The 27,794-nt window shown below is 40.5% G+C and overlaps 1 protein-coding gene across 2 annotated transcripts in view; it reads left to right on the forward strand.

Moving 5' to 3' along the window:
- Positions 1 to 408: 408 nt before the first annotated feature.
- taok3a (TAO kinase 3a) overlaps positions 409 to 27,794 on the forward strand; it is a 56,820-nt gene continuing 29,434 nt past the window's right edge. The window contains exons 1-2 of one of the 2 annotated variants that reach the window (XM_029511646.1): positions 409 to 560; positions 21,159 to 21,281. The gene's annotated coding sequence lies outside the window, so the exon portion shown is untranslated. Of the gene's footprint in view, positions 561 to 717; positions 971 to 21,158; positions 21,282 to 27,794 lie in introns of those variants that run through there. The other variant, XM_029511645.1, reaches the window with a different exon arrangement.

The following is a 27,794-nucleotide window of genomic DNA, read 5'->3' on the forward strand; positions in this document are numbered from 1 at the left end:
CCCGGCTGGATTGCTCATCAACTGAAGTTGCAACAGAATGGAGATGAGTCAGTTCATGCATCTTTAATAATTTGCAAAGGAAATAAGCTGCAGGACGGTTAGTGGTTAACTTTGAAGTGACGATCTTTGCATTCAAAGCAGCATCGCTGATGAGATGCAGTAAATGCTTATATATAAGATATATATATATATATATATATATTGTTTTTTTCATTTGAGTCAACCCTTCCAGTATACGATACTTGATGAAGTCGTCAATTTGGTGTCTATTCTGTAGATAATAATAACATAAAAAAGACATAACATAGTCTGAAAAGCGCTCACATGTGACAACTTTATTTCCGGCCGTCTGTCAAAGTCTCTGTCAGACTGTGGCGGGGGGAGAGAGAGAGAGAGAGAGATGTATGTGTGTGTGTGTGCGGGGGGGGGGAGCTGCTCCGTCATTCAGGAAGTCCACACCAACTGACAGCACTTCGCAAAGTCACACCGACATCTTCAGAGTCGGACTAAATGCTCCTCAAGTGCGTCCGCGCTTCAGCGACGACGACTTCCTACACAAGGTGAGCGTTTTGTTGTTGTTGTATTTGTTGATGTTGTTGTTTTGTGTGTTTGTTTATTTATTTATCGACCTCCTCCTCCTCCTGTCACTCACCTCCTCCTCCTCCTCACCACCACCACCACCATCATCATCATCATTAACGGTTACCAGCTCGTGCTACGGAGCCTCGCGCTCTCCAGCCGAAAATGACACTTCCTCTTGTGTCAACGGCTAAGCTAGCAGCGCGGCTACGCGTCGTCTCTCGCACTTGGAAGTTGGAAATGACCGCCGTCGGCCGGTTTTGGACGCTGTTCGGCTTCTTCTTGTAGTTGTTGTTGTTGTTGTTGCTGTTTGAACGACACTCCGTTCAAGAGGCGGTGAGTCCAGACACCAGCTCCGGCTCCGGCTCCTCCGGCTCATCGGGGGTTTTAAGTGCGTAGGTTTTGCTTTGAAACGGTCCTGAGCCAAGTGCATTTTGTTCGTTTGTTTGTTGTGCTTTAGCTTAAAAAAATCATATTCATTTACATCGATACAGAGAGACTATTTTCTTTTCTTACATATGTGTGCGTGTGCGTTGGGTATTTACGTAGTTGAACTGACTGAGGGGAGACGCTTTCCTGTTTGGTTTGCTCCTCAGCGGGGGTGAGTACGAAGAGCGAAAACGGATGACAGGTTGCATGGAGGTGTGCAGTTGCGGGTTTTATTTAGTTTTTTCTGTTTCACACTCGGCTCCACGCTGTGCAAACTTGTCCGACCTGTTAGCTGTTTTAGCATTGCGGTGTCCGTTGTGAGCTGCTCTTCAATGACTGTGGTACCGTCCATTGCAACCATCCTACATTGTTGTGAGTGAGATTTTACTATCAACGCTGTCACAATGGCTTTCAGCTGAGAAGCCCAAACGTCCACTACACATGACCCCGAACCGCATTTTTTACTACGTTTACTACGTCTCTCTGCAGCCCGAGCACAATCTGCATCCCCGACACTCTTTCTGTTTTTACCATTTCGATTGAATTCACTGCCTGCATTCATTTAAGCCAAAGGCAGTAAATGCACGCCATTCATATATATTTTTTTTATTTAGTTAAAAGTCCCTCCGCAGAAAAAAAGGTCGTCACCTGGTTTGCAAGACAGTGTCCGGTTAAATAAGCAGCGTTTTTTCTATATAGTAATAATAGTAGTCATAATAATAATAATTATAAATAAAGTAAATGTGCTCTAACATGACGCGCTCGAAATGGCAGATGTAGAGAACAAGCTGAGCACTAAAACCCAAGCTGACCCAACATGATGTCATCTCTTGTGTGTAGAGCGCATGAGTGAGAGACAGCAGACCCGGGTTTCTCTGCTAAACTGTGTCATTTGTAAAGACAGCCCGTGCAGTTTCAGGCAACAATGACCAGAATTTAATCACCAAATTATGACATTGCACCTGCATGCCATTCAAAACCGATTTTTCCGTCTCCTTACTGTAGTTGTTTCTGATCACAGGTTGAGACAGATAATGCTGGTGTGATTTAAAAAAAAAAAAAAAAAAAAATCCATATAAGCTCATTCCACACAGAATGGAATAATCTTCCACCACGTAATATTGAATAAATAATCAAAGTTATGCCAGTTAAAGAGTACAGTGTATTTTGAGGAAGAGTTCATTTTTTTTAAAACCGTCAGCCTTTGTCTTTTTCTTTTCAACCCTTTAGCTAATTAAGCGTTCCACTGCTCTGCCATCAGTTTTGCAGCCCTGTCGTTCAAAGGGCACAGGCCTGTTGTGCAAGTCCGTTCCCCTGTTGACATCACCCATAGGCTTATTGGCAATGTATTAACCATGCAATCAAGAGTGGGAACGGAAAGTGACACACTTCCTTAATGGTGTCCAGGGCAGTTCAGCGTTTATGATTTTACACTGATTCTGTCATTTAAATGTTCACTCGTGCTCACTGTTGGACTGATACAGAATTGATGTTGTCGCCAGACAGGTTGATGATTCACATGATATAATACACCAACGGTTTGTTTCTTGTATAAGTACACCCAACTGAGGTTAGCCACATCTGGTGAAGTCTAAGCTTTTTTTAGTGCAGGTTTTAAAATGGAAGAATTTTAAGACAAAAAGTCAAAGGGCCAAGAAAGTGAAAGTAGTCACTTTTTATAGACTCACAATCTATAGACTGTTGTTTGTTATTTTTGATAAATTGTTGCCGGTTCATTTCCTTTCACATAGTTTGTGTCAAATGCTGAATGATTCAGGTCTCTTTATGTAATGTGACAACAAGCTTCCTTTTGAGAGAGGCGGTCATAAGCATATTGCTCAACAGAGAAGTCTTTTTATAGAGCTGTGTGAGAGATTTTTGAGACATTAGCCAGGGGTCTTCACATGAATTTGCACAATTCCTTGTGAGTAGCACTGATGTCTGTCTGTGTGTGCGAGATGATGGATGCACTGGAAGAGGACACATCAGCTGTACTTGACAATTGGCTGATGTGGCTGTCAGAGACGGGGGGGTGCTCCCACTGAGGCCATTTTCACACAAGAGGCAGACGCTCATTTGCACACTGGGGGGATTTAAATTCTGTTCAAGGTCAGTATTAAGTCAAATTGTGAGAATGCTAATTTTTGTGGCTTTCTTGGCAACAAGAAACAAGTAGAACCTCCTTCAGGTTGTTTGTCTGGGTGTGTCTGTTCCATTCTTGCAAGTGAATTTCTTCAAATCTGGCATAGACATTCATGTGGACTTAAAGCTGCCGGATTGATTGTCAGTTCAATGTCCCTCTGACATCAAAAAACGCACTTTTGGCCGTAATGTGTGATTTCATCTGCTAATTATTCGTTCTGTTGCATTCAGAAAAATGTTATCAGAGAGTAAAAAGACTTTCACCATCCATAGCTTCAAGTCTTGCTTGATCCAAAAGAATTTAAAAATAAAGTGCTACGCCTACTGACAACATTAGAGCAGCACCATACTGTGACAGACATACAGAGGCAAAAAAAATGTCTCTCTAACCTGGAGTAGTCCAGTATGATAGTTGGTCATGGGGGGGTGTAGGCAATTATTGAGCTATGAGACGAGAATACTACAACCTACAGAAGGTGGTACACTGTTAAATGGAACAGAGGTTAACCCTGGACATGATCCGCATTAAAGAAGCTTTGGCGTCTGTGGGAGTGAAAGAATTTCCCTAGAAACTACTGTAAAGTTTCAGTGCCAAAGTATACCCATAAAACTGAGCCTATAAAAACAAATGTAACCTTAAAAAGAAAGAAAGAACTCATGATCTTGATAAAATTATCAGAATGCCATGATGCCAATGTCAAAACATCCAAGCTCAGAATAATGTCTAAAGGTGTGCTCTGTATTTTTTTAGCAGTAACAATGAGCAGAGACAACTTCATGTAACAGGATGCTGGCTTTGTGTCATTATTTCTGCACTCCACCTGGATTTGTCTGCACAAGCACACATTTTTTCAGTTTGTGTATTCAAAATGCAATCATTTTGGTGGGAGGCTATGATATGATGGTCACTCTGAGGTAACACCAGCATTTATGACAGCAACATTTTGCTCAAAATCCCTTTAATCTGAGTACAGTGATTAGTGGATTTGCTCATGAAGGCAGAAAATCCACAAAAAGCTTTTAAATTGCATAGGAAGAAGGCAGAACAGTATGATATAGGACATTCGAGAAGGACGTCCCCACATTGAATGACCAGATTCAAATCCACATTGTGGCAAGTGTCCAATATGCTGCCACTGAATGTTTGAGAGTCAAGCCGAATCTTGGTGCACTAAGTTTGTTGTTCTGTTGCTTAACATCTGATTCCAATGTGAGGAATTATTCCTTATACTGTCTTCCATACTCATTAACTGAAAACCTTTTTGGTTTCTAAAAGTGTCACTGGGATGTAGGGAAGGCTCCGACATTTCATGTGTTCAACTGTGACAGCTGTCAAACAGGCTACTGTAGTTACATTTGTTGGTGTGACCTCCCTGTGTCTGGTTTAGCTCCTGCTTCACAGCTCTTCTAATGTGCTGTAGTGCCTAATGCAATCTCCTTCAGTCTCAGCTGAATCCGGACTTGTCTAATTTAAGAACAACCAGAAGGCATGCATGCTGGCTTGTGGCCTTCCAGAACCCAGGCCTATTTTAATTAGCAGTGAAAACAGTGTTACGGACAGCCGCCACTGTTCCAGCTATTATGTAGCAAGTGATTTCTCCCGTGATTGTCCCTCTTTCATCCTTCCCCTCCTTGTAGGGGGTCATTTGAATGTCAAAGTTAACAAGTTTACATGCTCTGCTGTCGAAGAACCACGACAGACCCACTGTTAGGCCCATATGTCTTATGACTCCCTCCTAACCCTTTAATGGGTTTACTGGCTGTGTGCTAGGTCAGATCAGGATATCTTTGAGACATTATAATATTTTCCAAAAGCTGAAACCCTTGATGCCAATAGGGAAAAGCTTGATAGATTTTGCTTTGCATCTAGGGCAACCTGTTGAATTGAAAAACACACAATACTCCTCCCTGCTGACTAATCCACCTCAGCATCTCTCACAGCTGTCTGCTGAAAGTGATGGACTTTTTTTCACTTACATATGACAGTAGGTTGACTTTGAGAAGTATATTAGAGAATAGTCAGTTTAGCTCATGCTTCATCAGTTTGATGGTTCATTCCATGGTAGCAGAGCACATCAAATATTAAAGCGCTGCTGTCAGGCTTAATGTTCAGCAGTGATCTGGTTTAGCATGTCTAATATAGGAATGCTGTTCCAGATGACAAGGAGAAATATTCCCTGCCTACCCCCATCTTCCTGTACTAGAGGATCTGTTCATACATATTGCTCTTAATGATGACTTTTTTAAGACCTGAAGATAGCAAATTTGGATCTTGTGAGCCAGCAAGAACCAGTACAGATGTTTGGCAGCAAATTCCTAAATCTTTTTCTGCTGGGCACCAAGCTAATGTTTATTCCCAAAAAAGTTTGAACCTCACATCATCTCAATTTGATTAAATAAGCATATTTGTAAAACCACATCAAGAGAATCATCCTTAACAAAATACCTTTTTATAATCTGTCTGTTTTATGCCCATCAAAGTCCACATGGTTAAGTCATAATCGGAGACTCATCAGCATTTCTCAGATACCCGGTGTATTTTCACCAATGACCATGATGGGAGTCACATGGAAAAATCTGAAACGGATCCAGTCATGGCCCAGCAGTTGGTTCAGACCTGAGTCATGGCCCTTGTCTGCTGAAATCTGTTGGAAGGGAAGAAGTCACAGACCAGCAGATGTCTCATCAACAAATGCCTCCCTAGTGAGTGTGCTACTTCTGCTGCTCAATCACCACTTTGCACTGCTGGAAATTGTCTTCCTCTGACCGTCTTGATAAGATCTTTGGCGAAGCGGATGGATCCAGCTGTCACCCAACAAACAGCTGAAAATATAGAGCACGTTGAAAGACATTTATTGTGGCTTGTAACTGGAGGCACATGGCGGCCTTTATTCACCTGGCACCTTGACATATTCCACAGTCTGTGATACAGTGACATCTGGATGAACTTTTCAACTGCGCTATGCCATTTTGATGTGTTTTATGATAAAGTGCAGGACAGATTAGTTGTTAGCGTTGTTTTTTTTGTTTTTTTTTTTCTTGTGTATTACATATACTGTGCTTCCCTTCTTTGTTTTCTTCCTCAATAATTACTAAACCCTCTGTCATAAGAGAGGCATTTTGGCAAGTCAGCCCAACTGGGTGTGGAAGGTTAACACGAGCGACTTGATTACACCCCTTCATTAGAAGAACGCCTCCAATCCTTTGCAGCTGTGACCATGAGCTGGCCCCTCCACCCCCACACCCTGCCTACCCCCTTTATTCAAACCCCATTATGTCCGGCTACATCTGTCTCCAGCTCTCCTGTGAAATCTGCAAGCGTGTCTCTGCTCTTCCATGACTAGGCCAAGTTGAAGTGGTAGGAAATGATGGGCAGCCATCGTTGTCACCCAAAGAGACATTACCATTTGCTGATGGCTGACTTGTGTTATCTCTGCCGACCACCACCCCTCCTGGGTCTGGGGCTTAATTTAGCTCAGCAGAATGAGGGAAAGGGCTTAGGCAGGCATATTTTTAGAACAACATGGTTGGCTGTAATAGGGGTCTTTTAAAAAATTGAAAGTGCCATGTCATAGGTCTACAGTTTGTTTCCATTCTGCTGACTCTCCTCTGCCTGCAACTGTCTGGGAAAACTATATGTGCTGCTAGCTTAACAGAGTGGGGCATGTCAGCAAGGCTTAGGATGCATAATTGTAATGGACATGTTTGCTGATGTTAGTGGGGGTGAGGTAATACGCTGCACCACACTGGTCTATTTTGGGAGCTTTCTTTGCCTGCCCAAAGTCTTACAGTTCATAATTTAAAACATGTTTCTGAACCTGCCTGTCACTTTCAAATTTAAGTGTCATCACAGAGCACATTCACTGGTTAAACACTCCCAGGTCAGCACAACTGTGGGCACTGTGGTCACTGTTTGTAGCTGGGCATTATTTTAATGATAACTGACACGCTTTGATTCAGTAGCATTACCAAAGGGTGCTAGGGCTTTTAATGGTGATTTCTTCGGGCAAGATCATGCTGAACGTTTTTGGTCTTTCTCCCACCGAACCTAATGTAAATGCTTGATACCTCCTCATCTATTAGCCTTCCAGAGTGTGTGCCAAACCCACCCCATCCCCCCAGTCCCAGGAGAAACTAGGCCTTTGCCCAAGCTCTGTGTATCCCTAATGCTGTGACTGGACAGCCTCCATTGGGTCAAGTAGAGATTTGCCTCTGATGAATCTGGGGGAGATTGTGTTGTGCTCTCGAAAACCAGCAGGCTAAATGTGACTTAATTATTATTTTTTAGTCAAGTCTGTGTCTAAGCCTGGCTGAAAAATGTGCTGTAGGATTCTCCTTCAGTAATTTTAAACATAATATGAGATCAAGGTAAATAATTCATGGAGGTTTCAGTGCTGAACAACACAGTTGTTTGAACCCGTAATCCATCATACTGTTGGATCATTCCTTTTCTAGTTTAACAATCCATATTAGGACGGCTTCACATGCCTTTTCAAACCCTGAGAGCCTCAGTTTAAATGAATAACTGTCCAATTAAACCGTGACTTGGAGGAAACTCTGCTAGTCAACACCCCACCCCTCTACTTCCCTTACTCATTCTCATTTCCTTTCTCACTTGTGCACATACCAGTTCTCATCATACTCAAACACAACAAGACAGATGTGCAGTGCTACAAAGCGAGGAGGCCACAAACCTTAGGATGATTGCAGCAATGATAAAGTCCAAGAGGACAAATGAAGAAATTGTTAAATTATCTGTCCTTTTAGGATATCAAAGAAGCTCATGCAGGTGCACACCCTTCTTGTGTTTTTATAGACGGCAGCTTTTATGAATTGTGTCCAGCTATTGTTTCTCGGTGTGAATCAGAGGCCATGTCGATAGGGAACGCTTTTGTACATTCTTAATCAATTTGTAGTGAAGGAGAGGGAGCTGGCCAATATTAGGATTATATTAGATTTCAAGGCTCAAATTACTGTTCTCACCAATAATCACAGTCTGGATTTGGTTGTTCATACTCTTGCTGATTACGGTACACAAGTATTATTGACACACTGAAATTTAGGAGTTTTTAGTTGTGTACACACGCACACACACAGTCATTCATCTCATATTCATCTCACTTTCTTTCTCGAGCTTACAATTTGGTGACATCTGTTGACCTATGACAATGCCTATAGTAAAACATTTTAGTGGACAACAGAATAAGATCCATCAGTGCAGTCGATCAAGGTGGTGAGTTCTTAAAAGACTGAAAGCCCAGAGAAATGCATAGATCTGAAACAACATTTAAAAAAGAGTTATCCACAACATAATCAGAAATAGCTAGTGAGGTTTTAAAGACTTGTGTAAATTGGGATGTAATCAATCATTACCATTGTTTAAATGTTTTGTTTCTCTTTAATATTATGTGCATTATATGTAGCTGTCCTGAAATCCATTTGTTCCCACAAATACCCTTTTGTAACACTGGTAATAGTAAAGATGCCATTTAGTCCTCTGTGTTAAACCACATAAGTTTAATGTAGGTGATAGCTTTAAGGCATTTGTGTGAATAAAATCTGCCCTCAACAAGCCAGATATTACTTTTATTTTTAACTCACACTGTATTATTTGCATGTGTGTGTGTGTGTGTGTGTGTGTGTGTGTGTAAAAGAGGCTTGGATGAATCAGTACAGATCTAAAAGGGGAAGGGGGAGGCTAAGTTCTGAGCCTGAATTAATTCCCAAACTAATTGCGGGCAGACTTTACGGGGGATAAAAAGCAGAAATCCTAAGGCCTAAAAGCCCATGGGCTCTCTCTCACTCTGTAAACCCCAGTGTTGATGTACATAATTTATACTGTCAGTGTATATTTGAAGAAGAAGAGGAAGAGGCAAAACGCAGGGGAAATGACTCAGTGGCCTAGATGCATGTTTCCTTTTTGGGGGTTTCCTCTACTTAATTTGCTCCTCCTGTCTTTCTTTCATTTTGGCGTATCATTCATTTAGTTTATGACAAAGGGAAGAGGCAGGTTAGTGATCATTGGCTCCTCCCTCTGCGTGGCAATCCACTAAGGCATTATAGGCGGATAAGTCAAATTACTCACCACCTTCTCAGGCACTTCCAAGTTTTTGTAATAAGATGAGCAAGACATTCCCGTTTTGATTTGACACCCCAACAACATTGCTATCGCACTGATTAAATGAGAGATACAGGGGTATTGTGTAATGTGAGCATTTGGAATATAAGATGTTTCCAGGGTTTGTCTGAACCACTTGCAGACTTTGACACACAAACCTCCATCTCTTTTGATGAAATGAAAGTCAGCGTCTTCTTCAGGAAATGCAGTTCACTTTCCTTTTATTTTATTTAAATTGCAGCAAATTTGAATATACATTATCTTAGGGCATTTGTCAGAGCTAGGTCACAACCTTATGATATTAAAAAGAGAATCGTGATGGTTGTTTCCCTGGTAAAGCAACCGTGAAGGGAGAAACTCTCCTTTAACAGGAAGAGACTTCCAGCAGAACTTGACTCAGCCGTCAGCAGGTGGCCATCTGCTTCAATAAGGTGGAGAGAAATGTGGGAATGAGGGCATAAAGTGACCATGACCAGCTGAGCTGTACTTGATTGTTAAAATAATAATAATGATTGTTATATGTATAAATGTAATAATGTAATTCATGATAAGCAGTTAGAACAATATTTCTCCCTGTATTGGACTAGTGGTTGTGGGACATTTTTAATCAGTTTGTTATGAAGCTGACAGCTTTGGGAGTCCTGGCCATACATGTATAATCATGAATCACAACATCCCCCGCCACCCTGTGAGGCCCTGGCGAATGATTACATGACGTCATCGTTTTCCTTCCAAGAACATGGCCTTCAACAAAGTCAGAGAGGGCGGCTCATTCACACTGCTTGGATATGTTACTTGGAATCCATTCACCGCACAGTTCAAGAGATTTAGAATAGATGTGGATTTGTCTGGAGATTGAAAGGATTGAAATTTTCCTTGAGGTAGGGGGCTGGATCTTAGTTCTCATGCGCTTTGCTTCACTTCACTTCTTGTGCCAGATTCACCCGTCCTATCTGGAAAAGGTGGACACCTGCAACCACAGTGATAGCTCTCTCATTCATCATTCTAGAGCGTCGTTCACACTCGAGCTAATGCAGCTCAACCTGTCTGTTAATTTGAGTCTATTTAATATTTCATTATGAAATAACCCAGCAAGTGGCAGCTGCATGTCCTCCTCACTCTCATTCTAGTTTCTTTTTTGTACAGTTCTCACCATGGAGCATTCAATGGGCCTCTATTAATCTTTCTGCTGCTCTTGATTGGAAAATCCTGTTGGGCTTTAGAGTAGTGCTTCACTCTTTGCGCAGTCCAACTCACACACAAACACACACAAAGTGGAAACCAGATCATCTGGCGTGTGTGTGTGTGTCTGTGCATGCCAATGTACGCTGTTGATTAAATGACTATGACTTGATTTGTGTGTATGACTTTATACATGCGCCAAGTCTGTGTGTTTGCACATTTTCTCTTGTATGGTACTCTCATGCATTTTGCGTGGCCTTGTGGGAAAGCAGACTTGGGCTACAGCAGCAGGATGAGTCACAAGCTGGAATAAGCCATTTGACCATCGACACTTGTTGTGTCTCTAACACCACAGTAACTAGAACTCTCTCAGTGAGTCTTTTCTTTGGCCCACATGTAAACAGCCTTTGAGACCTCAGAGGGGGCAGGATATTTGATATAGGGGCTCAAACAAAGCCTTGACACAGTGAGTTTAAATCATAGAAACCAATCTGCATAAATCAATCTGCATTTTTTTTAATGTGGCCCTGAAGTGAAACCAATTACTCTCACTGCTATACTCTGCCATACCACTCCTTATTATATAATATGCTTTTGCACTTTAATATTTGTTTATAGTTGTACAAGATCATTGTGTACACATGTGCCTCAGCACACTTGCATTTTCTTATGTGCATGTGTGATCACAGCTGTTTTGGTGCGATGCTGAAAAGTACTTGTGCAGCAACAATGAAAATCAATACAGCTGGGAATTGATAGTGTCATAAACAAGCCCTGGGTTATTGCCAATTGAATATGGCCCTTCTAGTCACCAAGTCCCAGCTGAGCCTTGCTAGAAATGGCCAATGGTAGTGAGTGTTACGCACATTAAGGAAAACAACAGCACTCATTGAATGGCTGATCTTGCTTTCATACCAGCTATGCACCAGCAGCAACCCAATGTGTCACAGAGAGTTAGTAACAACTTTGCACCCAAAGGTCAAGCCCTGGATGGCCAAACCTAATAGACAATTTTTGTTCTTGATTGCTATCTGTTCTCTGTGAATCAACAAGAATTTGTGTTCCTTCCAATATCCTAGAAACCTGAAGAATATTTAAAATATCTCATACATGAATGCCAAATTAAAGCTAAAAAACAAATTTTCCTTGGTTTCACTTTTTTATAATTTCCACAAAAGAGACTACAGCCATTAAAATTAAGTCTGTGTTAAAGTGATGAAGTAGAAGTAAAGAGAGTAATGAACTCTGGCTAGCGAAAAATTTGAAAGATGGAGGCATGACAAAAGCTATGAACACAGAAAACACTATAGATGTGGTCTGTGAGTCCATGGAGAGACATTGCGTGTTATTTTATAAGGATCGCTTGACATGCTAATGGATAGAGGGGAGCTGGTAATTTTTTAGTTCTCCATTCACTTGAATGTTGTTTGTCAGCGTCTGCATTCAAGCTTCCCTAAATGTCGCGCATATCCTCCTACTTGGTGAAAACTCCACTGTAATGTGGCCTATGAACTGCATTTGTTTGTACTGGAAATCACAACCAGTGTGTATAATAACGGGTTTATCGTTTTTGTGGAATGCTAACAGCCACAAATTGAAATCCTTGAATTTTCTCATACTCCAATTGAGAAAATAATCTGCCTTGTTCATATGACTGTGCTATTCTTGCTTATGCTGTTATTGTGTAAGCATGCATGTCCCGGGGGGAAAGACGCTGAAAGTTTACCCTGCAGTATTTTTGGTGTATCCAAACGGCAATGTCTGAAGAGTGAACACTCCAGTTAAATGTGCGCGTAGTGAAAGGGAGTTTGTGTAGACAGATTTTGACAGATTTTCTGTTCAACCTGGTGACCTCGGGTCAGCTTTATGGATTAAATCTGGCTTGTATGGGGGCCAATGCTTGACAGATTACACTGTGTTAACCCTCTGATTGACTGCTCTCCAGCCAACCAACCCTTTGATTAACTTCTAATAGGGGCTTATTAGCCAGCAGGGCCACCACCTGAGCAGTAAATTTAAAGGTGGAGCCTCTTGACCTCTTGATGAAAACAGAAATGTATACAGCTAGTTGGTGGCTTTTAGGTGAAATGTGATGATAAAGAAAAACCCAAGGATGTTTTTCTGCTGGAGCTTTGAAGCATCCTGCTTGGTTAAACAAGTCAAACTAAATTTAAACATGTTCTGTTAGGCCAAAGTGTTTCCTCTCTTTACATGAAAATATTCACTCCTTCTGGGACTCAAGTGTTGACAGATGCTCTTAAAATTTCATTTTGCTCAAATGGAGAAATTGAACATGGGTTCATTCGATGGGACTAATTGTGGATGAAATTTTTCTTGTTTGCTTCAGGTTTCATTTTGTCGATTCAGAGGCAAAGATTAAGTAAACAACTTCCTCTTGTTATTATATTGTTCCTCAAGATGGTAATATCAGCAGAACAATAACACTGTAATGATTATCTTGTGTCAAACACTTCCCACAAAAGATGAAACTCCTACTGACAGCTGTTGTTTTTGTTTTTTGTTTTTTTTGCTATCTTCTGCTTCACTTTGCAGACTTAATCATTTTCAGTTCATTTATCTTTGTTAGAGCAGACTGTATATCCTTGCTTGTTACGAAAGGAAACATACAGATTGAACAAATCACTTTCCTGACGGTTTGATTTCTTTTAGTGTTCTTTGCCAGCCAGGACAACATTACCCAACCTGAAGTTAGAACACCTAAATGTGATGTAACCATCATCAATGTTATTAATTACGTCTGCAATTTTCTTTCTATCACATATCAAATTAACTGCTTTGTAAAGACGATGGTGACTATTTTGTTAAAGAAATTAAGATGTCATTTAATAACATGTAAGTTTGTGATGGGGAACCATTCACTCACTCACCTTCTACTGCTTATCCGTTTCCGGGTTGCAGGGGGTGCTTCAGCCGATCCCAGCTCACATTGAGTGGTCCATCAGAGAGCCAACAGACAGAGCCAAACAACCACTCACCTCAGACCTACACATAATTTAGAACCACTAGTTAACTTAAACATGATGTCTTTGGACACCGGAAGGAAACCCACGCAAGCATGCCGAGAACATGCAGAGAACTCTGCACAGAAGGTCCGGGAACCAAACCTGTGACCTTCTTGTTTTTAGGCAACAGTGCTAACCACTATTCTGCCGTGCTGCCTTTTGGGGAACCATTATGATAAAACCTTTCTGTTATGAATGCCTTACCCTGTTTTCTTTCCTAGTTAACTTTTGCATGTCCACATTTATGAGTATGATGGATTTTCATTATTTTCAACTTTTCACTTCTTAGTTTTCTCATGTGTTCCCTTCTCCAGAGATTAGCACATAAAATTGCCCGCTGATATACTCAAACCAAACATATTGTTACTGACACAAAGCCGGAGCTCAATGTAATATAGGATCATTTTTCTCCAGGTTAAAAGTAGAGGATCTAGGTTATTCTAAGCCCTGGAGTGATTGTAGTGTTATTTTATACTTTTTTTTTTTTATCTAAAATTCTCTTGGGGACAGTGACTAAGACATTATTGCTAACGTGTTCAAGCACAGTCTCTGCAAATTACTCCAGATTTGTTGAATGGTTTCAGATATAATTTAAATATATAAAAATTATTTAAATAAAATCGGACACGTGCTCGCTGGTGTTTGTGTTGTGAGTCAGCTTAGAGGAGGTGGCGCTGGCGGAGTCCAGAGTTTAAAATAATGACATGACTCTGTACATGGATTTTTGAAAAATAGAGTTTGACCAAAATGGTCGCCTGAGAGAAAAGAAATTACATAAACATGAAACTCCCACATTTATACTGATGGTGTATCACAAAGATAGATAGTACAACGAAGTGCTCAGATAGTCTGGTAATAAAAATATAGAAAATGAATCAATGGAAACATTTTTTTTTTTTTTTTTGTTACCAGTATAGGTATATTGTCTTTCAGTACTATTTTCTCTTTGAAAATCTTTTGAGGCATTTTTTAACACACAGCAGCAGCAATTTTACATCTTAATCAAATTTTAAGCAGTCTTTTTCCCCAAGATCTTCAATATACATGAATTCACAACGAATAAAAACTAAAACACATAGACATGCTGTCTTCATTCTTTATGATGCAGTCATCTAAAATGTGAGGCCATTTAGATTGGAACAAAGGTGTGTGTGTATTTGCAATTGAGATTCAGGAACTTTACTCTCATCTTAGTCTCTCCTCTATTTTCCTCATTTTCCAGCTCTTCCTAGTCTATTTTAAACATGAAATGTGTGCAATGAATAGGTGTAGTGTTGTTGAACACACGCTGCGTTTTGCTAAAAAGGGTGGTTCCGCAGTTCTGTTAGTACATGCTTCTCTAAAGCCATCCAGTTGTTAAAAGAAAAAAAAGCTTCTCATCCAGAAGTGGTTAAAAAGCAAAGCAGGCTAAAATTAAAAAATGTGAGACGTGTTTGCATGTCTTGGTGTGTGTGTTTGTGTATCTGTGGCTACTCTTGGGCGTCACCTTGGCAGGTCCACAGAGCACCATAACACCCCCCAAAAAGCAACAGTAGGATTTCTAAAACAATCACTGTTAAGCCCGTGGTTTTTGTGGATTAGAGGGTATGTGCTGTAAAAGAATGTGTAATATTATCACTCCTAACATGAAATAGGATCTGTTTCCTTGGTTTGGTTAAATTGCAGCTTCCATAGATAGAGGTTCTGCTCTCCGGCCCTTAAGCTCTGTCTCCCCTCTCTCACTCTCTCTTTCCCTCTGTGTGTGTGTGTAACCTGTTGATCTTTATAATGCTCAATCCTCACCAGTGGTACCCATGAACAGCCCCCTGCTCCTCCTCCCACACTTTCTCTGATGTGCAAAATTGTCTGTGAGGGACTGTTGAATAATTTAACAGTGTGGTGACGACGCTCTGTGACACTGCACTTAGTGTGTTTGCTTGTTTCATTCAGTGTGTGTGTGTGTGTGTTTGTATTTACTTAAGGGAGGGGGGGGTGGTTGGAAAAAGACAGTGTGGAGATTGATTTTGTGTGTGTGTCTGCAAAAAACTGTGTGGGTTTGGAAAAAGCAAGATAGTAGACCACACACTATTGACCAGGTTGAAAACAAAGCTGAGCAGAAAAGGCGCTAGCACTGATAGCTGCCAAAGAGGATGAATGGCTTTAATAGAGAAAACTCCAGGCTGCGCTCCGGAGGGACGGACACACAGACCCCTCTGGATTCATGGGATTGCTCTATAAAAGCTTTCACATAGACTGCAGGATGATTTTTGTGTGTCAGTTTGTGCGACCAGTGTTGTGTTTATGTGTGGCCATCTGTATCTTCTATTACTCTTTCAGACATGTACAGATGTAGCAAATGCAAAGGGCAAAGCGGCAACACGTTAACGGTTGGCTCTCAGAAAGTGTGTTTGCCTAATGTTTTTCTTCAAAACAGATGAATAGATCTCGGGCTCCAATCTACATTTAAGTTTTGCCCTCCGGATTTGGAGAGAAGAGTTTGTTAGATTTTTGGAGAGAGAGTTTTCCACGGCATGTGAATATAATTACAAGGCCTTGTCCAGTGGTGAAAGGCCATCTCCTATGAACTTTAAGATCCTTGAATAGATATTTTTTGTTTTATTTTGCGGGAATTGTCAGGACACTGAGATAAATGCTACTTTTCTGTTCCAGTTTATCTGAGTATCTGTCAAAGTCTTATAACAGATCTCTTGCAGACTCTCAAAGGAAACAGTTTGTAATCTTTTAGGCTTAAGTTTCCAGGAATAATCCACTATTTCCTTGTGTTAAAGTCAATGTCTAAAAGATGATTATGAATCATTTTGTTTTGTCTGACCACAAAAGCAAAGTTTTTTGCTTTAAAATAAGTGATAATCATAAGTTTGCAATGGAAAAATCTTAATGCTACCAAAATAATGCATGCACATGTACATTGATATGTTTTTGTAAGTGATAGAACTATTATAAAGCTAAGTTTACATACTGACAGCACTATAACATATCACATTCATTAGTACATTAGTAGAGAGAGATTTTCTTTACTCCCACAGCCCTTGGCTACTCCTGGATACCTCACAAATACCCTAGGCTATCTTAAAATTGCATAGCTGCCAATTTTGTACCAATCCTATATATGGACATGGAGGTACAAGGAGGAAAAATGGTGTGAGAACTCTTCTCACGTGTGAAGGCTTTCATATATAGTGGTTGTGCGTGTGCTGTTCCCATTATATAATACCCTGTAAGTCTACATCATTGCAAGTGGCTTTTCTACATCAATGTGGAGATTAAGATTGATATTGACCTAAAGCTTCTGGGTGAAATGTGGAGCTGCTGTCTTTTGCCTAGTGTTGAAGTGTGAATGATTTGTCTTGGCACTATTGAGTTAATCTACTTAAATGGACTTGTCTGTAGAGGGAAGGGTTGTTGCACTGTACTCTTTGATTGAATCAAGGCTTAAAGGTTGGAAGGGTGAGGATTCTAACTATTTTAAATATTTGTTTTGTCCACGCTGGCCACCCAACTATACTGCTACATCTCTTTCGTGCCACAGGGATATACTCCTGTTTGTTGCTGCATATGGGCTATACACTTAATCATAATTTATAGTTGCATACATACAAGTCAATGCATCAGTCCAGTGGTACATGATTTAATAATACACCAAATAATTTCACACTGAGATTAAATGAGTGCACACAGATATTCGTTCCCCTTCACCACTTTAAATAAGCAGCCTGCACAGGAAGTTGCACTTCACAGCTTCATCATGCACTTCACCACACTCATGTGTCATCCACATATTCGTTCTCAGAGTACTTTTTCAAGATGGACAATACAAGGGCTGTTAAAGGTCATTGGTGCCAAGTGCAACTTTCTTAGGTCCACCTAGTAGAGTAGTCATTGTGAGGTTTTGCACAGTTTTTGCTTGAAGGCAACAAGAGGAAATCACCTCAAATAAACTACAGATGAGTTGGCCCAGGGCTTTAAGTTGGTGGATAGGCCACTTATTTGTCTCGTATTTGTCCCTCAATCCACCAACACCCACATTCATGTTGGCATTAGCCTTAACGCTAATCTGAGAAGGTAACAGTCTTTAGTGTGGGTGTGTGGATGTGTGTGTTCGTAAGCATGCATGTCTGTATAGTGTCACTAAGCTCCTGAGATGAGAGCTGCCCCGAAGTCTCCAAATCCTGCTTTAGAGCATCGAGTATGCATGTGTATGTGTGTGTGTCTGTGTATTCTTCACTCTGTGAAAATGAGTCACTGCTATAAAAATCCACACCATGCTGCCCTGGCAGGATAATCAGGACATAATGTTTAGTTTCTTTCTATCTCACTGGATTAGTTTATTTTCATCCTGGGAGAATTTTGTATATTGTGGAAATGGTCTCATATTTGGTTGTCTCAGCTTTATTTGAAGCAGTATTTCACTATGGGATGTAAAGCGCTGCTACCTCCAGCATGACTCATCAAAAGCCCACCTCAGTCATCATCAGTCACTATGCAAATCATCAAGTGTTGAATCTGTACACACTTGAGTGTCATTATCATTGATTAAATTCAGGCACATTGGGGCTCAAATTTATTATGAGCTCAGAATGGGTATTTTGCAGTGCTTAAAGTGTGCACATCAATTCAGAATCGCAAAATATGTTAACACTTAAGAGCTAGCCAATTCAATATGTTTAATCTATGCATGGGTAGTGAGCGCTTTCCCTGCTAACAAGTGGTGGTTTGGTGATCTGGTTAGGTGTATTTTAAGGGGTGTTGATAAGGGAGAATTCACACCCAGAATTCCCCAGGTTTCCATCCAGGAAAATAGGTCATCTTGGAAGTCTACATGTGAAAAACGGAAAAGAGGCGGCAGTATGGCTCACATCCAACTTTATCAAGTATTTGACCAATCCCTGATTATTCTGTTGTTTTATGTTTTGTTTTGTTTTTTTGCTTTGCTTTGTTTTGAACAGAAATGCAACACAGGGTTGTCCGAACAGTTTGTTTGGCCGAATTGTGCCTTGGAAATTGACGGCTTGTGACTCAGGAGTTGTGATTCATTTCACAGCGTGTGTCCTGGAACAGCATGAACAGAAAGTAGGTGTTGGATATCAGGATTTTGATCAGTAGGCAGCACACCAGCGAACTTTGACAGAAATCCTACGGCACAGTTTGTCAGGTGAGGGTTTTCAGAGCCTACGTCGCCTGACCTTAACTGCAGAGGTCACAGCAGAAGAAAGAAATCACTTTAATGATTCACAGAGCTAACCGTACTCTCATAAAAATGCAAATATATAAATGTGTTCTAACTTGCTTGCTTTTTTTTTTTTTTCTCTTTGTCTCCCATCTTATTTTTTGCCAAGAAATATCTTTGAACAAGGCATAACGATTCCAAATGTATCACCCCTGATTTCCTCTAATCTCTATTCTCATGTCATTGCTGTTGGACATCATCAGATGAGCTCTTACCTTTGTATCCTGGTATTGTATTGTGGTATGGTAAACTCAGCCACAGATACAGCCACATATGCTGAATTCAACAAAAATATATGATGTCCCTCTTTACCACCAGGTCACCACACCTTTTTATAGTCTAGGTGGTGTTGGGGTTTGGAGTCTGACAAAAAACATATTTGAAGGTGTCACCTTGAGCTCTGGAAACTTGTGATGTCTCTTTTCACTCTTGTCTGACACTTTTATAAACTAAAAAAGTAATCAGGAAAATACAAGGTGGATTAATTGAGAAATAAAATTGTCATTAGCTGCAGGCATAAAAGTAGTATGGTTTCAGATTTTGTCTTGGGGACGGGGGACCTTAAATAAAATTAAAGGTCTCTTGAAGATGGACTTTAACAGAGGACACATAAACGCGGTTTCACCCGTGCACTATATTCTTGCTCTATCTGTTTGTGTCTGCCTGTTGTCTGTTGGTCATAAATGCCAAGCAGGGTAGAGTGAGCGAGGAGAAGTGCAGCCACAACTTTCCCAGAGGCTCATGCAAGCCTCAGTTTGTGTTATAAATCATTCAGGGACACTCGGTAGGGGCACAATACATTTTTATCCCTCTTCTCTCATCCCTCCATCCTCTCTTCTTTTATTATTGAATGCGGTTCCTCTGAGCACCCAATCTGCCGCTCGGCACGATCAGAAAGAGAGAGGGGGTAGAATCGGGGCAGTGAAACCAATAAGACAAAAAAAAAAAAAAAAAAAAGGAGAGAAGAAGAAGCAGGGCGTTTTTCCAATGTGATTCCACACAGGAATGAAGTGTCTCAAAGCTAAGGTCACAGGGTCATTTTTATGATGTATCATGGATCTACTGTACTTCCTGACTGTTGGGCTGCTTGTAGACATCAGTTGGTTTTATTGTGTGCTGGGCATGTAAATCCCAGTGTGTGTAGTACAGGGTCGGATTATGTTCTGTGGTAATGCTGTGGATGCTGCACCACCTGCTTGTCATAAAAGAAACGCAGTCCAATAGCTGGCAGCGCTCTGCTGTCAGAACAGCGCCGGCAAATATGATGTGTATGTGTGTGTAGGAGAAAACAAAATATTTTATTTGTGCTAGTTTGTAGGTGTGTGAAGTCCACAGTGTGTTAGTGTCTTTGAACTCATCTATTTGAAATAGTTAGAAAGAATAAGTTCAGCCTGAAACAAGAGGCGCCTCCCTTATTTAAAATCCTAAGACATTTAGTTTGAGATACTTCAGGCACAGTGCATTCTGGGTTAGATATTGGGCTACCTGTTATCATGAAGATGATTCCCACCTTACTATCATCATAGACCAAACAAAGTGATTGAGTAGAATTTTAATACATAAGTTCCACGTACAGTTAATTAAAATTAAGATATCTAGTAAGCCTTTTTATCATGCTGGTGTGATTGTTGGCAACAAAATCTCTACAAATTGAGGGTTATGTTGTCATACTTCCGAAAGCTGATAAAAGAAGGATCTGCTGGAGTTGTTGCAAGGATAATAACCGACAGACATTAAGAGAAGTTTTCATTGGCTGACAAGTCATTCTGCCATCTGCTATCTTGAGGAAATTCGAAAGCTTTTCCCCTATTTGAAGGAAAAACATCACCTTGCTCTTGCTTTTTCAGTGTTTTATGAGCCACAAGGCAGCAACTTTTGGTGCTGCAAAGCACAAAGGGTTATAAAACTTGTGGCAGATGATACAAAATGAATAAATTGCTGTGCAGATGCTTGTGGAAGATGCTAGTCTTTTTTTGGGTAATGTCTCACTTAGAAAGGACAGTGAGGCAAGACGCATCAAATAAATGTCAAAGAGACGGAAGTGAAAGGGCCATATTTAAAAATAGACACCTTATTTAACATTGTCATGCAGTCGTCACACTTATAGCTACATAATGATGATTTCCATTATAGATCAAACAGTTAATTATTTTGTCCATTAATTTTAAAAAGTTCAAAAATAGTGGTGACATTTATCCCGCGGTTCAAATGAGCCTAATGGTTTTATTTCTATAAGAAAAACCAGCAGCTCTTTGTGATTGTGAACCTATAAATTTAGCTAAAAAAATCAATTCATCATTCACCAATCATTAAAACTGCTATAAATTAATGTCCTATTTATGAACTGATTGGATTGTACCACTTATTATGTCAAACTTCTTTTGCCATTTTAACTTAACTTCTCATTTCATCTCAATGCAACCATCCCCTTTCTTTTGTTTCCTACTCTCTGATTTAGATACACTATTTAATCCAGTCATGAGGAAGATCAGCAAGAAGTCAGCTCTGGACTTAAACTGAAGAAAGAGAAAGAGAAGGAGGCAGAAGCTGGTTCAACACCCCCTTTACACATTTCCTCCAGGTAGGTTTGACTCTTTGGTCATTTATTCTTCTCTTTTTTTTGCACCTCATTTGTTAATATTCAATTAAATTTTACTGTCATTTGCGTCTAATTAAGTTAGTCAAGCAAAATGTGACCGGTTTTACAGGTGATTTGTTCAATTGTCTGTGGATGTGTGTGTGCGTGCGTGCATGCAGCTGACTTCTAAACTGGATCATGATTGCTTCTTAATGAAAGCTCGCTGCCCTGACAGCTCACTGATGTACATAACAGCCAACCGACAGTCTGTCATACTGAATTAAAGCTGAGTCTTGAAGGTGGTGTGTAACTTTCTCAGGGTCAGTGTGTTATGTACATGTGTTAGTTTCTGTGTGTGAGCATTACTGCTGTGTAACCATTTGGGCTAATTTAAAGCGGATGTTTTGTAGCCCAGACCTTGTAAGACTAAGGTGTTTGTATTTTGCACCTTTCAAGTTATCAGTCTTACTTTTTAGAGCTAAGTAAAGACTGAAATTGTTTTTATTTTTACTTAGCAGTTAAATGTTTTTTTTTTGTTGTTGTTGTTTTAAATCACTGTTTCTGAAGTAGTTTCTTTAATTTTTTTTGGAAGTTTTTCTTTGGAAAGTTTTCTTGCTCAAGCATTTCAATGCTGTTGTGATGGAAGGAGGCCTGAGGTTCGTCTGTGGTTTGGAGTTTTTTGTGGAATGGGCAGTAATGTAAATCCTTCTGTCAACTTGTCGTAATGGCACAGGGAGCCAACACCAATCACTCGATTCAGGAAAAAGTCAGGCATGTGTGTCTTAAATGTGTATTCTGTGCTGCGGGCAAATCTTGCTGCTGAGTCACACCCTTGTGGGAAGAGAGCTTGAGGGGATCGGGTGTGGTAGAGGGAAAGAATTTGAATTACAAGACAATACTAGAGGCAAGATGATTTCAAATGTCTGAACTTCCCCTCACTTCCGGACCAGTGAACTCGAGGGGAGAGTGAAATTTAGACTGCCCTGCGGTGGTTTAAAGATCATGCATACCGATGGTCCACCCATAGATGGTTTCACTCACATATGCTGGATACGTCCTTTTTAAAAAGTCTAAAATCATAGTATGCTTTGAAAGGAGTTTTGTACAGTTTTGAAAACACTGACAAGATAGAGAATCTACCCCTTGTCGACCAACAGGGTCTGTCATTGTTGGTACATTAAAAAATTTGGCAAACAAGCTGAAAGTTGAAACTGCGTAAACTTTGAAGGCCTTTTTTTGTAAAGTTCAGTATCTTTGCTCTCTCCTCGGGTAATCAGGGACTCATGCAGGAGAAAGTGAATCGTCTGATTAGATGCAGGCTTTAGGATCTTGATCTGAGGGTTTCACATGAGAATATTAATAGCAATGTAATACTTACCTATTCAAACTAATAGGAAGTCTGACTCTATATCTGAAATGCAGTAATCAATACAGGTCTATCTCATTAAAACAGCCAAATGTGGATACTAACACCAAATAAATTGAAGATGATTTTGGGGATGTCGTAGCGCCTATCTGGAGGATTAACATCCGTGTTAACATACGGTCATATATACATGCAAGAATACCTATGCTCAGTGCATGCACAGCCCATGCATACGTGTTCCTCAATGTAGGAAAATCCCTTCCTTCCACTGATAAGGATCAGCTTCATCACAGTCGGCCGCTTGAATTGGCTCGTTGCCACCACACAACGCTGCATTTGCATTGGCTTCTATATTATTCATCTCGAGGCTGACCCATTTAATGCTGTGCAGAAGGCTAGCTCACGCACAAATGTAGACGTCACACATACGCATATGACGCTCTCCAAGGACCGTGCACTGGTGAGATGTGAGGCTCTACTGGCTCTTGAAGTTTTTATTAGTCACATTTACAGAAGCACATTGATTTTCTCTCTCTCTTTTTTTTTTTTTTGTAGTGATTAGATGATCCAGGCCTCCTCTCTGATTCAGACATACATTTGAACCTTCACTAAAAACACACTGAACTCTGGATCTCTAAGCTTGCTCCCTATAATGTTACTATAGAACTTAAGAGGAGGGGATCATTACGTAATTTTTCTAATAACATACACGCACGCACACTCACAGTCACACATTATCCTCACATCCTCAACACACAATTTGGCAGATTTACCAGTTCTTCCCCGCCCCGTTTCTGATTAGAGCTGGTGATTTGAATCCCAGTAAGAATTCCCACAGTCTGTCTAATTCCTGTTCCTGCCTAAAGCCGGGAGGGGGGCCAGTAAGCCGCTAAGCCCCCTGGCCATACAAGTACATATATACACACACACACACACACACACACACTAACTGACAATGATTTATGGACACTTGAGTATGCTCTCACTGGCTTAGCAGCACAAAATTATTTTCACACACCCAAAGTACATGTGTATATGCAAACATTAACGTACACAAGCAGTGTGCTTTCACAGGCATACATGCATTTTCAAACAGTACAAATAAACATGCGTGCATCCACAAACACACTCACAACCCCAGAAGCTCACACTTTACTTGTACCCTTGTAAGAGTTAATTTTGAGTATTGGCAAACCCAGGAGACGGAATGCGAAATGAATGATAAGAAATGAATGATTTCTTCCTTGTCAAATCTTTTCTTTTTAAGGGACCTGATAAAACGGAGGGCAGTTAAAAAGAGAATTCAAGTGTTAGAGAGTTGAAGGATGTAGAGGAGAACGCTGAGGGAATTAATGTACAATATCACAGAGAAAGAACAGCATAAGGTGGCTCAGTATATCTGTCAAGTTGTTTTCCATCAGACTTTATCTTATACGTCTCATCATACAATGCACATCACATCCACTAAATATTCACAATATTTTTGCCGAACTTGTGAGTCAAGGTGGACCTGGGCTCAGTTCAGTTGTCGACTGATCTTGTTTGTGCCTCATAAATCTTGTATATGATTGGGCAGGAACAGATGATGTGGTGGCCTGTTTAAATATCACTGTTCAGCATACGATGTACAGTACAGCCATATCCACCCTCCTGATCTACAACGACATGAAGGTACATCAATTAGTTATAGCAACAACAAGAAGTGCCCTGGGGGGTCGGAGGGTATTTATGTCTGCTTGTGTATTTCTTCTTGTGTGTTCCTTGTATGTGCAAACTTTGGCCTGTGAGTAACTTCGACATGCTTTTATGCATATTATGCACAGGTTTAATCAGTGAAAAAGTTCTGTAGAGCTGTGTTTTAGTGTTATATTGTATTTACAAACCATAAAGTTAATAAGCCACCGGTGTAAAACACAGTATATCAGGCTTTCAGGGTTAGTCACGATGTCCCCACCCCACTCTTTTCAGTTTATTTTGTTAAATTTCTCAATCAAGAAATTGTCAAAACTTGTTGATATTTCAGACACATATCTTATGCATTACAAATCATTGAATCCTTCAGTATTTCCAGATTTGTGTATATATGTACGAGTGTGTGTGTGCGTGTGTGTCCAGTCCAGACTAGATTAGCATAAACTGTATAATCCCCTCTACATATAATTTGTTTTTTCCGACATATAGTATATTGTATATAGAAAATCTTTTACCCCCATTACACACCTCCTCAATAACCCACACGCAACATCTCATTCACTTAGACATCAATGCATGCATGCAAAGCCTGTGGCATTCCTGAGCATACACACTAATGCACACCTACATATAAGTACAGTGTCATGCAGTGGTGTATTGTTGTGCACACGTTGTAAAGAAATCACACTCGCACACAAACAAAGCATTTAATCTGTCTAAGCCATTTGCCTAATCAGCTCTCTCGGCACAATACCATTCATAGAGCCACAGTAACCACACGTGCAGACAGGCACACAAGCTCACGCTCTAAAATACAAATATACACTATCTCTCACACACACACACACACAGCTAAATGTCCAAACCCTGGGCTTTGCTGGACTCGTAAGACCATTACCAGGTCCCCAGTGTTAAACCTGTTGTTGCCACTTTGCATCACTTCATTCTTAAAAGAGGAGGAATAGGAGTAGGAGGAAGGGTGAAAAAGAGGCTGTGAGGAAGGTGCATAGTCTCTTGAGCGATCGCATCACTTCAGTGTTCATTTGCTCCATTTCTGTCTGTCTTTATTCATCTGCTTGCTCCTGGTGACTCTTCCGTCAAAGCAGTATCACCGGTGTAACACTGTGGAAATGTTTCCTTTTCTCTGTCCATTTGTTTTCCTCTTTCTCTGTGTTTTTCTCAGTTATTTTTCCTTCTGTATGAGAAAGCAGCATAATCATGCTGTGGGTGTGTTTATGATGAGGGTCGACTTATGGTGGTGGGGTTGTGTCAAGCTTTATTTCACTAGCTATCTGGAACATTCAAGTAAGAGAGATGAGACACAGACGGGGCTGATGCAACCAGGAGACACACAAGACACACACAGATTCACTAAAAAACAGGGATACACACAAGTTCATATTGTTCGAGGTGCAAGTATAAATATATATATAAAAAGATGAATACCAACTGTATTTATATTTTACCCAGTTCAAGTAGAAGTGGAAATATTACACTGTACAGATAACAAGTGAAGGACCAGCAATAAAATATATGTGAGCTAAAAGTAATATAATGGAAAATGGTTCCTGTCAACTGTCAGGTATTGTATTATTAGATGATAGCTATTGATATTTTTTTATTTAGTCCACTTTAATTATCTGGTTGGTGAATATGGAGCTGGAGTTAATCACCTCATAAACTTATTATCTTTAATCATGTGTCATCATTTCTTAACTCCATATTTTATATATACAGTTAAAATATTTAAAGAGAGCCAGGAATAAGACAAACAAGCCTGAGAGATTATGGCAGTTTAAAGTGTTTTCCATTGAAGTTTAATGGTTCAAAGTTAACCAACGGTTAGAGTATAGATAAATCATTGCTTACTGTGCTCTGCAGCTCACTAATCACTCATCACACCTCAGTTTAGGGATTCATTTGAATGCCATCTTTGATATTATGTTAGCAGGTAAACCCTGCCTATTGTCTCTCTTGCACCTTGTGGTTTTTTCCAAGCATGTTCTTGGAGCGTTCCTAGAGAGAAAGGAACGCTTAATGGCATTGAAACTGACTTTAGTCAGGATGTAGTGCAACTGGCTGCCATCCCAAATGCTGAGATGTTAGAACAGCTTTGTAGATGGTAGGAGGCTGGCACGGGGCTTCAGGAGGCCTTTAAATATTCAGAAGGTTACCAAAGGCCTCATTTGTCTCTCTGGTGAGGTTTTCTTGGCCAGCACACCAGCCTCACCTTCTTTTGGGTTATTAATATGACAAGAAATAAACCAAATTATGCAATTATACAGACAACAACTTCAATCAAACTTATTTCACCATTTCCCAAAATCTTGTTTCCATAATTATAACCTGAATGATGGCGCTCTTCTTTCCTTGGTTCTCAACAGAGCAACAAATAACCAGCATTTCTTGACATAGGCCTTGAACACATATGTGGACGTTGAGTCTTGTGTTTTTCTTTTCAGTGGATGATGATTCTGAACCTTGAGTAAACTTCAAATTTGAAATGCTTTACACCTCTCGTATTTTCCAGCTAAACAGCCGCCATCCTTGTGCAGCTAGTTCCATGGAAGAGAGGGCATGGGATGTTGCCTTTAAGACTGATATTTTTGGAGTGGGTGTTATGGCTTAGATCCCTTTAAAAGCATGGGATTAGGATGATGCTGATGCTTAGTGTCTTGGCCTGGGTGCCTGTGCGTCTTGCTGCCTCTGCCTGTATGTCAGCTTGCCTCTGTGCGGGCCTGGCCTTTGGAGCCAGATTTGCTTGCTGCATCTGGTTGATGTGAACAGAGATTTCATGGTAAAGGAAAAAGAGAGCGACAGAGAGAGAGAGAGACAGGAATGAGAGAGATAGTGTGTGACTGTGTGCATGTGTGTGCTGCATGTGCAGCGAAGCTAACTGGAGCAGGGTGTCCATGATGCGTACACGCTTCACAGCCTGGCTGTAGCCTTGTGATATAGAGCATTCAGTGTGTGTGTGTGTGTGTGTGTGTGTTTGTCTGCACACACACTGGCAACTGTTACACTGTGTGCATGTGTGGAAATGTGTGGTACATCAGTGACTCAGCTTCAGCTGTCGTGTGTGTGTGTGTGTGTGTGTGTACATGTTTACATGAACAAGTGTGACTGTGACTTGGATGAGCAGCAGGACTTGTCAGTTAGCCATCATCATATGAGTATCTTATCACCTATCAAATGGCCATGAGATGCACAAACACCTCTAGAAAGACACACAAATGTCAAGATGTTACTGGGTATCAATTACCAGCCTGTGGTGTATGTGTGTGTGTGTGTGTGTCAGTCAGTGTAATTTAGTTAGTGCATAATAGTAGTTTTACGTTTAATGGTCAATTGTCTTACACTCTGCTTTCGGGCCCGGTGACATTGTCTTGCACACAGGAAGTGCTCTGTTCAGTGACAGTGTTAGGAATGAATTGAAGACGATTAATCTTGTCGTTTTG

Source organism: Echeneis naucrates, chromosome 9, assembly GCF_900963305.1.
Source record: "Echeneis naucrates chromosome 9, fEcheNa1.1, whole genome shotgun sequence".
Lineage (NCBI taxonomy): Eukaryota > Metazoa > Chordata > Actinopteri > Carangiformes > Echeneidae > Echeneis > Echeneis naucrates.